Genomic DNA, 14,267 nt, shown 5'->3' on the forward strand with positions numbered 1-14,267 from the left:
ATATATATATATGTGTGTGTGTGTATATATATATATTTTAGATATATATCTAATGGACAATGGATATATATTATATATAAATATATCTTTTTTCATTCTATTTCTCCATTTTTCCATTCTATTCCATATATATATGAATATATAGATATCAATATATATTTTTTCCATTCTGTTTCTCTTTATTTCTTAATGTTGCCTAGTACCTCACAAATTGATTCTGCATCCACACTGTATAAGTGCTCACCATAGCAAACAAAATAAGCGCTCAACAGGTTACCTATTTCTGTCCGCTTAATAAAGCTTAATAAAGCAGCCAGAGCTTAATAAAATAATTGCTTAATAAAGATGTAAACACTGTGTATCTATATGCTGTAATTAAAACTTCCTTCGATTCTTCCAAAACAAATAGTTATGAGAATGTAAAATGGTACTAGGCACTTTGTATCAGAACCAATGTAATCAAGAACACAGTTCAAGTGTAGGTCTCTAATTCATTTTTTGGTAACCCTTCCTATTCTGCTGTGATCCAACTTTTTTTTGTATAGCCTTTTTACCAGCACTAGGTACCCCAAAAGTGGCACTAGTAATGCTGGGGGAGAAGGAGCTACAGTTTTTTTTTTTAAAACAGGGTCTCACTCTGTCACTGACACTGGAGTGCAGTGGCACAATCACAGCTCACTGTAGCCTCAACATCCCAGGCTCAGGTGATCCTCCCACCTGAGCCTCCAAAACAGTTGATACTACAGGTGCACGCCATCACACCCAGCTATTTTTTTGTAGAGATAGGGTTTCACTCTTTTGTCCAGGCTGGTCTCTCTCTAACTTCTGGGCTTAAGCAGTCCACTCTGTCTGGCCTCCCAAAGTGCTGGGGTTACAGGCAGGAGCCTCTACCTGGCCACTAGGGCTGCTACTTTTTTACTTGAAAACCTTCAGTAAATTGACATGTTTTATTGCTTTTTAAAGAAATAGGTCAGTTTTAAAGTCTTATCTTCTTTTCTTCTTTTTTCCAAGGGAATTACTACACTAGTGCTATCACCATATCAACAGACTACCTTTCTCTCTTTTTTCTTTTTTTTTTTTTTTGAGACTGTCTCACTCTGTTGCCCAGGCTAGAGTGCAGTAGCACAATCCCAGCTCGCTGCAACCTCTGCTTCCCAGGTTCAAATGATTCTCGTGCCTCAGCCTCCCGAGCAGCTGAGATTACAGGTGTCTGCCACCACGCTGGACTGATTTTTGTATTTTTAGTAGGGATGGGGTTTTGCCAAGCTGGCCGGGCTGGTCTTGAACTCCTGGTTGGAATTATAGATGTGCACTAAGTAGCTGGGATTACAGACGCGCACCACCACGCTTGGCTAATTTTTGTATTTTTAGTAGTGATGGGGTTTCGCCAAGTTGGCCAGGCTGGTCTCAAACTCCTGGCCTTAAGTGATCTGCCCACCTTGGCCTCCCAAAGTGCTGAGATTACAGGCGTGAGCCACCGCACCGGACCCTCAACAGACTACATTTCTAAGTGATAAAAATACAAAGGCAACCAAATAACCTGTCTCTGTTTTTATAATGCAATGCTATACTGCAGAGAGAAAATCAGTTACATGGTATTTTTCACATTTTAAATTTTGATAATAGTACCCTTATGCTCAAAGAACTAGAGAAAAAATCATGCTACTATAACCTTGGATGAGGTTTTTAAAAACAGTGGCAATAATGTTATTTGAAAAAGCCAAAGAAAATGAAATTTTTTAAATTAAAATATTTTAAAATTAAAATTGTTTCAATTACTTAGTTTTAATACCTCAACTAAGTAATTTTTCTTTTCTTTTTTTTTTTTTTTGAGACCGAGTCTCACTCTGTTGCCCAGGCTGGAGTGCAGTGACACTATTTCGGCTCACTGCAGCCTCCACCTCCTCGGTTCAAGCGATTCTCCTGCCTCAGCCTCCAGAAGAGCTGGGGCTACAAGTGCGTGCCACCATGCCTGGCTAATGTTTTTTGTATTTTTAGTAGAGACGGGGAATCACCATATTGCCCACACTGAAGTAATTTACATTTTAATTGATTTTACTAAGTTAGGTTTACTTATACAAAGAAACCAAGTTCTTCCTAAGATTTTAAGTATACAATGAATCAAAGCAAAGAACCAACTTTATAAACTGGAAGCTACAGAAAATCAAAAGGAAGAAAGAGAAATATGTTGGTACAGCCTGTCATTTTCTCCAGATATGACAAGAATTTCCTAAGTTCTTCCTAATTGTTTTATCAAATATGAAATGGACAGATGTGATCAAAGGTGACTATCACAAAATTTTAGAAACAGGCAAATACGACATACAATAAAAGTAAAAACTTGAGGATGCTTTCTGGCATTCTCCATAAAAATCATAACAAAGATACACAGAAAACAGAGATCCTAAATAAAGATATTTACTTAGTAGAATCACAATCCAAACTTCAATAAATTCGAGACCATAAAATTTAGGTGGAATTCATGAACACTGGAACTAAAAGTTGAGGTCACACTAATACATTCATAGCAATAAATAAAACTGAAGAAAAAAATAATGTGCCAACATTCCTTGCATAAATTAGAGATCAAGTCTTCTGAGAAAGAATACTCTAAATACTATTCCATATTCAAAACATTGTCAGTGGCCAGGCGCAGTGGCTGACTTCTGTAATGCCAGCACTTTGGGGGGCCCAGGCAGGCAGACCACTTAAGGCCAGGAGTTCGAGACCAGCCTGGACAACATGGTAAAACCTCTATTAAAAATACGAAAATTAGCTAGGCGTGGTGGCACATGCCTGTAATCCCAGCTACAGCTACTTGGGAGGCTGAGGAACGAGAATCACTTGAACCCAGGTGGCAGAGGTTACAGTAAGCCAAGATGGTGCCACTGCACTCCAACCTGGGTAACAGAGTGATACCTTGTCTCAAAAACAACAGCAAAAACACTGTCAGTGTGATTATTACAATACAGATGAAGAAGAAGAGAAACTACATTACCAAAATAACACATGGGTGGCAAGGCCAAAACAATTTAAACATCTTTTATCCTTATACTCTACCGATCATTCAGTATTTCACTAGAAACCATGGGACTGAATTTTTAAGTTTCACTGATAATTACTTTTGATCATCTAATTTATGTTAAAATTCCAGAAAAAATTTTAATTAATGTACTATAAAAATAGAAGAAAAAATGGCTTGTCAAGATATAACCTACACTAAAAAATCTCTACTCAAGCTCAACACTGGACTTCCACAACTGCTAGAAATTTGGAGCGCACTGCCTAACACATCTCCAAGAAACTTGGTTGTTTTCCACCAGTTGAACTATACAGATTCCGTTTTGAGAACTGCAGACTAGTCACAATGAGTCACAATAATACATGCCAACTCCAGGACAATAGTTACCTCTAGCAAGTGAGGTAAGGGTTGGGGGGTCTGGGCAGGGGGAAGAAATCTAAAACGTTTTCTAGCTTTAAAGAAACATGGTATATGTCAACACTTATGAAATATAGCCGTTAGGCATAGGTTATACTATTCACTACACTTTTCTGTACATTTGAAATATTTCATAATTAAAAAACTGAAGAGTAAACCATAAGTTTTAATATGTTTTTGATTCCAAACCTTAATATTATCCTACATTGCGGTTTTTTCTTTTAATCCTCCTCATCCCATCCTCAGACTATTAAAGCTACCACATATTTATGTCTGAATACCTGAATATGAAGAGTACAAACATTGTTTTTAGAAGTCTCTAGCCACTAAATAAAGGAACATTTTCTGCTATTAGGTTTAACTTTTCAGAGAGTAGACCTGGCTCAGGCAGCTGGCAGTAAAATACAAACCTGTAGTCAGCCACAACCTTGGTGGCAGTTCAGGAAATAAACACTAAACTCATATATTTTTGTTCCTGCTTGTTCTCCCTCACAAGTATAAGATTGTCAGAAGCTGGTATGATTCCAAATGTTCAGTGGCAAGGCTGTTACTCAAAGGAGTAAGCAAAAAACAGAGCTTCCTTACTCCTTCTGTAGGACCTTTACTAGGAGAGTGAGAAAGAACCACTAGCTGCCAAGGTGAATGGGACTTGAAGATGGCTGCCCTGCGAAATGCAGTGACGAAAGAGACAAGCTGGAGTCACCACAGAGCATCTATCCAGGCAGACCTAGCAGGATTTCTATTACCTACTTAAAGAGACTGTTTTAACAATATATTTCTAAATATCAGGAAATAGGGGCTAGTCACACAATCTCTTAGAGCTTCTGTCATATCACCTGCAAAATGCAGATTTTTTAAAAGTCCCTCCCTCATGGAGTTGTGAGGAGAATTAAATAAGACAGTAAATACAAAGACAGGCTATCCACCAACGAAGTGTAATAAATACACACCTGAAAGAAACAGTTTAAAAGTGGTTCAAATCTGGTTTAAAAATATGTACTGTATTCATTTTTTCTTTTTTTTCCTTTCTGAGACAGAGTTTTGCTCTTGTTGCCCAGGCTGGAGTGCGATGGCACGATCTCGGCTCACTGCCACCTCTGCCTCCTGGGTTCAAGTGATTCTCCTGCCTCAGCCTCCCGAATAGCTGGGATTACAGGCGCCTGCCACCACACCCGGCTAATTTTTTGTGTTTTTAGTAGGCATGGGGTTTCACCATGTTGGCCAGGCTGGTCTTGAACTCCTGACCTCAGGTGATCCGCCCACCTCAGCCTCCCAAAGTGCTGGGATTACAGGCCTGAGCCACGGTGACCGGCCCCTGTATTCTTAAAACCAACAATAAACACTGAAACAGGCATGCAATTCAGTGTTATGGATGAGGTTCCCCTAAGAAGCACTGCGGGGAGGAATGTCTCTATTAGGCAGGCCACCCCAATAAGAAGGGATCAACACTTCACCAGATATTTTAAAAAAGAGCTTGCAATCTTTTCACACTACAACACACTAAATTAGCATTCTTCAAAGTATGGTCTATAAATCCCTAGGGGTCCTCAAGATCATTTGGGTGTCCACAAGGTCAAAATATTTTCTTAAAATTTAATTACCTTTTTCATTGCGTTGATATTTGCCGATAGTGCAAAAGTAACAGTGGGTAAGGCTACCCACCTTTGAGGCCAAATGGTACCAAACTGTACCACTGTATTCTTCATCACCTAGCACTTGCAATTTTTTTTTTTTTAGGCGGAGTCTCGCTCTGTCGCCCAGGCTGGAGTGCAGTGGCGTGATCTCGGCTCACTGCAAGCTCCACCTCCCGGGTTTCCGCCATTCTCCTGCCTCAGCCTCCCAAGTAGCTGGGACTACAGGCGCCGCCACCACGCCCGGCTAATTTTTTTGTATTTTTAGTAGAGACGGGGTTTCATTGTGTTAGCCAGGATGGTCTCGATCTCCTGACCTCGTGATCCGCCCGTCTCGGCCTCCCAAAGTGCTGGGATTACAGGCTTGAGCCACCGCGCCCAGCCGCAATTTTTTAAAAAGTCTGTTTCACTTCAGAATGTCCTTGATGAACAGTAAAAACTGTTTTTATTAAATTTCAACCCTTGAGTATGCATCCCTTAACATCCTGTGACACCAAACGGCAAATACACAGGAACTGCTTCTGCTGGACGCTAACATAAGATGATTGCCTCAAAGAAAAGCACAGTTGCAACTATTTGAGTTGAGTATTAAGCTGCTACTTTTGTTGTGGAAGATTGTTGTTACTTCAAAGAATGAATGACAGACAAAGCGTAATTATTCAGACTTGGGTATCTGAAAGATATTTTTTCAAAAATCAATGAAAAAAAGTCCATCCTTTAAAAAAAAAAAAAAAGCTGAGAGGATTTGTCATTAATAAAATTCAACTTTTTAAGTGAAAATTAAAGTCTGAAGAACTTGTACCTACCACCATGAACTTAACAGCTCTCCTATACTTAAAGACTTTTCTGATAAAATCAGTAGTGATGCTAATGATGTAAATTTTTGATATTCTATAATGATACGTGTCAGCATTCAAAAGAACTACATAATTCAGGGAACCAACAGTCTCCAGATGATGGATGTATGATGCTACAAAATCATGTCTGGGTAAGAGATTCATTCCAAATACAAGACAGACCAGTGAATTTAATGTAAGAGAGTAGAAAAGATTTGCTACAGAGTTTCAGATTCTATACTGCAAGTGACCTTTAAGAAACTACCACTTGCAGAGTTTTAGTGTAGTAGCAAAAGAAGAATATCTACAACTATCTGAAAATGCTACTAGCTACTCCTCCCTTTCCAACTATGTATTTATAAGAGGTAGATTTTCTTCAGATACTTCAACCAAAACAGCAGATGGTTATAGACTGAATACCGAAGTGGCGATGAAAATCCAGCTTGTCTTAAGCCAGACATTAATGATACCTGCAAAATGGCACTTTTCCTACTATATTTTTGGAAAACAGATTTAAAAAAAAAAGTTAGCATATAATATATAAAAGAGCTGTGAGACCGAAAAGTTTAAGAAATGCTCTATTAAAGTGATAACAATAATTAAATTATGACAGATAACGTAAATAAAGCCTCAGAAAGTCCCACTGCATATGCATCTGGTGACAATTCAGGAAACAAGAGTGTAATTCGTGTCTTAAACCAGTGACAAGAAAAAAAGTTCAATGAAAAAGTACTTCAAATGCTTATAAGCATACATATAAAGAAGGTTTAATTCAAACCTCTTAAAATCATATACCTGATATGATATTCCCCCAAAAATAAGGGAAATGCAGCAAATTAATGTTTCCTATAAGCACCCAACAATCCAACTTAAAAATGAAAACATGGCCAGGCACGGTGGCTCACGCCTGTAATCCCAGAACTTGGGAGGTTGAGGCACGCAGATTACCTGAAGTCAGGAGTTTGACAACAGCCTAGGCAACATGGTAAAACTCCATCTCTACTAAAAATACAAAAAATTAGCCAGGCGTGGTGGCGCACGTCTGGAGTCTCTAATTTTTTGTATTTTTAGTAGAGACGGAGTTTTACCATGTTGGCTAGGCTGATCTTGAACTCCCGACCTCAGGTGTATTCTGCTACTTGGGAGTATTCTGCTACTCGGAAGGCTGAGGCAGGAGAATCACTTGAACCTGGGAGGCAGAGGTTGCAGTGAGCTGGGATTGCACCACTGCGCTTCAGCCTTGGCAACACAGTGAGACTCAGTCTCAAAAAAAAAAAAAAGAAAGAAAGAAAACACTTACCTTTATTTTTCATTTACTATACTTGCAGGACAGTACCATACAGGACAGACTATAAATTGTACAGTTTCAGTTAAGTTTTCAAAAGGACTGGTAATTCAGCATCTTCAAAGAGCATTACCATTTCTATACATTCTTCTAAAATACAAACTAGTATGTTCTTAGTCATATGTGTAATTGGTACATGTTACCAAATTCAAGCTTGAAAGTAAATACCTACCATCCGTGAACTGAGCTGCTACTTTATCTGGGGAATATGTCTCATGACAATATGCAGAGTGGCTAACCAAGTGTCACAGAATATGGTACTGAGCTAATCTGATTAGCCAAGAGAAAGTTTAAAAAATCATCTGTGCCAAAATATAATGAGCAAAAACTAAAGTGAGGAACAAAGGGATTTAATATTTGACTCTGAACCTCAAGTGTCTTAAGAAAAACACTTTGAATCAAGAATATCTGAAGGGAGACTAGCCATCCCGTGAGTAACTAAAACAAGCTATCTCACTTGAGAACCATTCTAAAAAGTACCATTAGAGTACTAATTCTTAGGAGGAAATAAATGATTTCAACATGTTTGCTTTAATGAACCTATCACTCTGTGCTCAATCCCAAGCCACAGATATGCTCAATGCTATACCAGGCACCATGAAGATAAGCATGAGATACGGTCCTTGGGCCAAAACAAGTTAACCTACTGCCATACAAGTCTAAATGAAGGAAAAATCAGCAAAGGCTGGATCAGTAAGGGAAGGCTGATTATGACTATAAAGGACAAATCCCTGACAGAGGAAAAAGAAAGGGAAAAGCAGAGGCCACTGTGCAGGAAGGTATGGTAAAGGTAAGAGATTTCCACAGATGGGGCTGGAAAAGGGCTGGGGATGATGGGTGGAGTTTTCAGAGGGTTGCTTTGGATTTAATGAGTATTAGTCTGTTTTCACACTGCTGATAATGACATACCCAAGACTGGGTAATTTATAAAGAAAAAGAGGTTTAACAGACTCAGTTCCACATGGCTGGGGAGGCCTCATGATCGTGGCGGAAGGCAAAAGGCACGTCTTACATGGTGGTAGACAAGACAGAATGAGAGCCAAGTGAAAGGGGAAACCCCTTATCAACCCACCAGATCTCATGAGACTCATTCACTACCACAAGAACAGTATGGGGGAAGCTGCCTCCATGATTCAATTATCTCCCACCAGGTCCCTCTCACAACATGCGGGAACTATGGGAGCTAAAATTCAAGATGAGATTTGGGTGGGGACAGAGCCAAACCATATCAAGTGGTATCCAGAAATGTGTATATGTGATTCCTACTACAGAAACGACCAAATGATCAAATGCGAGAATAAGAGGAAGCTAAGAATTACTATGGCCAAGACAATAGAAGAATAATGTATTACTGGCAGAAACACAGACATATGGAGAATAAGGAAATGGATAAATGAACTTGATTTTCTATCTCCTGGTTTCAGGTAATAAATCCAAGTAGCAGGCTGGGCACAGTGGCTCCTGCCTATAATCCCAGCACTTTGGGAGGCTGAGGCAGGTGGACAGCTTTGCACTCAGGAGTTCGAGACCAGCCTGGGCACCGAAACCCTGTCTCTACAAAAAAATAAAAAACTAGCCAGGCATGGTTGCATGCACCCGTAGTTCCAGCTACTCGGGCGGCTGAGGTAGGAGGACTGCCTGAGCCCAGGAGGCAGAGGTTGTAGTGAGCTGAGATTGCGCCACTGCACTCCAGCCTGGGTGACAGGATAAGACCCATCTCCCCCTACCAAAAAAGGATATCCAAGTGGACTGTCTGTCAAGACAACTAAAGATATAAAGCTGGATATCAGGTGAGTGAGTAGACCTCTGTCACTGCTACCACTCTAATCCAAGCTTCTGTCATGTCTCCCCTGGATGACTGTAACAGCCTCCTGGTTCCAGCCCTGCCCCCACTCCATGGTCTCTTCTCAACCTACCAGTCAGAGAAAGTTTTTAAGATGTAAATCAAATTATATCACTATGCTGCTTAAAACTCTCCAGTGACTTCCCACTTCACTAAAAGTAAAATCCAAAATACTTTTTATAGTTTACAAATCTTTTCATGATCTGCCAATGTCAACACCCACCCTTCTTCTCTAGCCTAACAGCCCACTACTCTTCCCCCTTGCTCATCTACTTTATCCATACTGACCTCTTGGTCACTCCATGAATATGCCAGGCTTGTTCCCAACTTGAAGCATTAGTCATTACTGTTCTCTGTCTGCCTTAAAAACTCCTAGCTGGCTAACTCACTCCACATAGCTACCCCTTTCGCCTCCTTCAAGACTGTTCAAGTCTCACCTTCTCAATGAGGTCCCACCCCGATTGCACTGTTTTAAATTGTAGGTCCTACCCTCAATCTGATACTCCTGAGCCTACTTCCCACTTTACTCCCAGAAAATTTATCAACTTCTAGCCAGCAACATAATTTACTTATGTTTATTGTTGTCTCCGCTTAGTAAAATGTAAGCACCACAAGGGCCGAGCCTTTGCTGGTTAAAGTATCCCAAGCCTAAAAGGGGGCCTGAAAAAAGCAGGCACATATATTAACTTATTGAATTAAATAACTCCTACAAAGGCGTCAAAGACAATGAAAAATGAAAGCAAAAAAGTCACTGGGTTATCAGCTCTAACCCTGCCCATTTCTTTCAATATTTTCTAACTCAGTAATGGTTTCACAACCCCTCCAGATGCTCAAGCCAAAAAAAGCCTAGAGCCAAAAAAGCCTAGAAACCATTCTAGGCTTCTCAGCCTTCCAATTCCCTCACAGCTGATTCATCACCAAAAGCTGTCAAAATAACCTCTAATTCTGGTCGACTTATCTGATGGCAAAAAAGATTTAAAAAAAAAAAATTACCTCTATTATCCCTGGAATATGATCCATCTTTTCCACTCCTATTGCACCAATTCAAACTTTTTTCATCTCTAACCTAGACTATGACATCCATAACCAAGTTTTTTGCTTTAAAGAATTTTTATTTAATGATTTTTTAGATAGCTATGACAGAGGATGACAGGCAAAAGAATGCCAAGTGAAGAATTGGATCCTTGAAGGCTAGAAAAATGGATTTATCTTTACTATCTTTCGTCCTATTCATATACTTCAAGGTCCAGCTCAAATATTATCTCTACTTCTGAAGCCAGTTCCCTCAGGCAAAGTACACATGCTTTTTTTCCCCTTTGTGCATAACTCCACTGGAGCACTTGTATTCACATACCAGTTGCCTCAGTGCACAGGAGGCTAATCTTATTCTAGCACAGGGCTTAGCACCAAAAATATCTATTGAACAGATGAATGAACATTTTTGTCTAGAATTGGCAGTTATAAATAATAATATCTAAGAGCCAGACATGGTGGTGCACGCCTGTAGTCCCAGCTACTCAGGAGGCTGAGGTGGGAGGATCACTTGGGCCCAGAAGTTCAGCCTGGGCAACAGAGTGAGACACCGCCTCTAAAAAAAAAACAAGAAAATCTAACTTTGAATAAAAGTAGGAATGCCAAGGAGGATGCCAAAGGCAGAAAAAATAGAAGTTATCTATAGTTATCAATAAATAGTAGATGAAAATACTAAACTGAAGACCCAAGGCGGGGAAATGCAAGGCCAAACACATGAGGTATTTCCACAGAGATAAGGGTAATGGATAAGAGAGCTCCATGAAAATAACAGAGAAATATTAATAGATCATTTTGACTTTCATAGAGGAAAGCAGAAGTGGAAGAAGGGGTAACCCAAAATAGCCTATAAAAATAAAATATATTCTTTCAGACAGGAACACTGAATTAGAAATACATTAACTGAGTTCATAAAATGTTGATGACACGCACATTATTTTAATTAAAGAGAAAACACTGTATAACTTATCATTAGTCCCCTCTAATTCCCTCTCCCTAAAAGATACCCAAATGTGCCAAATTCAATCATTAGGAAAATAGACTCAAAGGAGGCCTCTTAAAAACTAGCAAAATCACATTAACAGGAATAAAGTTATTAAAACTAAAACTCCTAACATAGTGAACTAAAATGTGATTTCAAGCTTCCTTACAAACTCTACATTTTATAGACCTGTGCACTAATAAAAAGAAATGAAGAGCCTAGAAAAGCAAGTACCGTTCTATGCTTGATAGAAAATGTAGAAATATTCCAGATAATGCCTACCTCATTTATATTTCAATGTAAAATCAACAGCTTACTCCCTATAAAATGGCTTAGTCACTTATACTTTGGCAGGTTCATGACCAACTAAGGTTAAAACTAGGATAGTGGTTCTGTAGCTTTTCTGAGCCACAGATTCCTCTGAGATGCCAGTGAAAGCTCTGGTACCATCCTATAGAAAAGAATGCACATATACAACATACATCTAACATTTTAAATATGTCGCAGCAGTCACAGAGCCCATTGTACTATTTATGACTTCCAAGAGATATAAGGAACCCACTTGTATAACTGCTGCTTTAATGACTAGAAACAGCAAATACATAAGACTCCTCAGAGGACATAAACTACTCACAATTCTAGAGCTTTTTTCTTGGTCATGCAGGCAATTGAGAAACATTTAATATAAAAATCCCTACTGGCTGAATTTTATCAAGTGATATACATCCAGATTGAGCTAAAATGCATGCACTTGCCTTAAAATAAACTTGAAACCTAAAGTGTTTAAAAACAAGGTGTAATATTAACAACAGCAGCTAATATTTGAGCATTCATTATATACTGAGCATTGTTCTAAGTGTTTAAATGTATTCATATTTTTATATGTCAACAAATTATCCTCATTTCATAAATGAGAAAATTAAGGCACAGAAAGGTGCAAAGAGAATCAAGGAACAATGACTTGAAACAGAAATAATGAGGTTAAGAAGTAAAATATTGTTATAGTGTATTATAACTAATAGCAACTTAGAACTGCATTTGTATTATCACAGTTGCACAAAGCAAGAACATACCGTCCAAGCCCCAGAATAAGGATGACAATCTTAATTCTCTTCCATATCCCTGCCAAGATAATCCTCATAAAACCACGTTCCCTTCAGAGTACACTGTAGCCAGAAATGTGAACACGAAATGTTCAAAAAGAGCACAACACTAAAGTGTTTTTAAAATGTAAAATGGAAGACTAATTTTGAGGCTAACAAATGTCAGCTTTCTAAATCACTGTCTTTTTAGAAGTACCAGAAATAAATCATGCTTTCAAAAAATTAGTCACTTAATAAGATGTAAAAAATTTGTAATAGGGTACTTTTTTCTACAAAAAAAAGTTCAAGTTTCCCTACCTCAAACTTTTATCAAGGCGATGTCTCCTTTTTACTACCTTGGTGCCATGCCTCTTCCACTCTAGGACAATCACAAAAGTAGAGAAAACCTCACAGGTTCAATGGATCTTATTAAATCTCATCAATCAAAAGGAATAGAGTTGTTGAAACTAAAACTCCTTAACTCTTTTTTTTTTTTGAGATTGAGTCTCCCTCTATCACCCAGGCTGGAGTACGGTGGTGCAATCTCGGCTCACTTCTACTTCCACCTCCTGGGTTCAAGCGATTCTCCTGCCTCAGCTTCCTGAGTAGCTGGATTACAGGCACCCGCCACCACGCCTGGCCAATTTTTTATTTAACAGAGACAGGGTTTCACCATGTTGGCCCAGCTGGTCTCGGACTCCCGGCCTTAGGTGATCTGCCCACTTCGGTCTCCTGAAGTGCTGGGATTACAGGCACGAGCCACCGCACCCCGCCAAAACGAAAACTCTTTAACATACTGAATTCAAATGCGCTTTTAATTGCAGACAAATTTCGTATTTTTAGATAGGTCTATACTATGCCCTGAACTATGTAGCATGCAATAAATATTTGTTGAAGGGTTGAATCTTCTCCAGTATAAAATGGATGTATTGAAGAAACTGTTACTTTTCTGCCTCCCATACTACTACACTATTAATTATTAGAGCATCAGAAAACTGCAGTGAAACCAACCTTCTACCTTCAACTACATAACTGAAGAATTATAATTTACCATTTTGTTATACTGTACATCCAAGAAAAAAAGAATAATATTTAGATCATTTTATGTAGCTATTGGTAATCGAAGACACCACAAAAAAATTTATGAGGATGTACCTTTTTTTAACCAATGGTGTTCTTAACATACTATAATTTCTTACAGCTTCCTTTGAAATGTTTGATGAAATACAACAAAATCACAAATGTTTTCTTTTATCAATAAGCTTTTTGAACCAGATAGCAGAAAATTAGCTCCATTAAACTAAGGTGGCCTGTTGCTTTAATAGTATTCTAAACTCAGTGAAAGATAAAAATCCCAAAACATGGAATATATACTCATGCTGAGTGTGTGCCACAAGAAAGTTCCTTCTGTATTTAATTCACAAATGGAAACATTTGCTTCTGATTTATTGAACTGTTAAAATATCTCATTACAAACACATAACATCTTAAAACTCTACACAGAAACTTCTTAGAAGCCAATATCAATTAAAAGTTATCTCTGTGCAATAAAAAGGTCCTCTTGGTATACAAAGCATACAAGATGAAAAATTCAGACTAAAATATTCCCTAATATCGAGCTGTATTTTTAAAGTACAACTTATACTTGCTGAATATCAATTTACTAAAACAAGCAACAATGACCTTATCTTGGCAAAATTCAGAATACTGTTTCTTCAACATCTGAGAAGGCAGCTTGATGAACCACATTCTTCCATCTGCTTTGTTCTATATCTTCATATCCCAAATAGAAATTAAACCCTTCTCAAGTAATGGCCAAAATTTCATTAATCACAAGAAAGTACACAGAGCAGAGAAGTAGCATAGTATGAATAACAGAGGTAGACAAAATGAGAGATGGAACAGTCTTGGTAATGACCTTAAAAAAGCAAACAGGAGGCCGGGTGCGGTGGCCCATGCCTATAATCCCAGCACTTTGGGAGGCAGAGGCAGGCGGATCACCTGAGGTCAGGAGTTTGAGACCAGCCTGACCAACATGGAGAAACCTTGTCTCTACCAAAAATACAAAATTAGTCGGGCA

The 14,267-nt window shown here is 38.6% G+C and overlaps 1 protein-coding gene across 2 annotated transcripts in view; it reads right to left on the reverse strand.

Annotated features, from left to right (window-relative positions):
- GTF2F2 (general transcription factor IIF, polypeptide 2, 30kDa) overlaps positions 1-14,267 on the reverse strand; it is a 214,839-nt gene that overhangs the window by 168,329 nt on the left and 32,243 nt on the right. The gene's annotated exons all lie outside the window — the stretch shown is intronic.

Source organism: Mandrillus leucophaeus, unplaced genomic scaffold, assembly GCF_000951045.1.
Source record: "Mandrillus leucophaeus isolate KB7577 unplaced genomic scaffold, Mleu.le_1.0 Scaffold147, whole genome shotgun sequence".
Classification (NCBI taxonomy): domain Eukaryota; kingdom Metazoa; phylum Chordata; class Mammalia; order Primates; family Cercopithecidae; genus Mandrillus; species Mandrillus leucophaeus.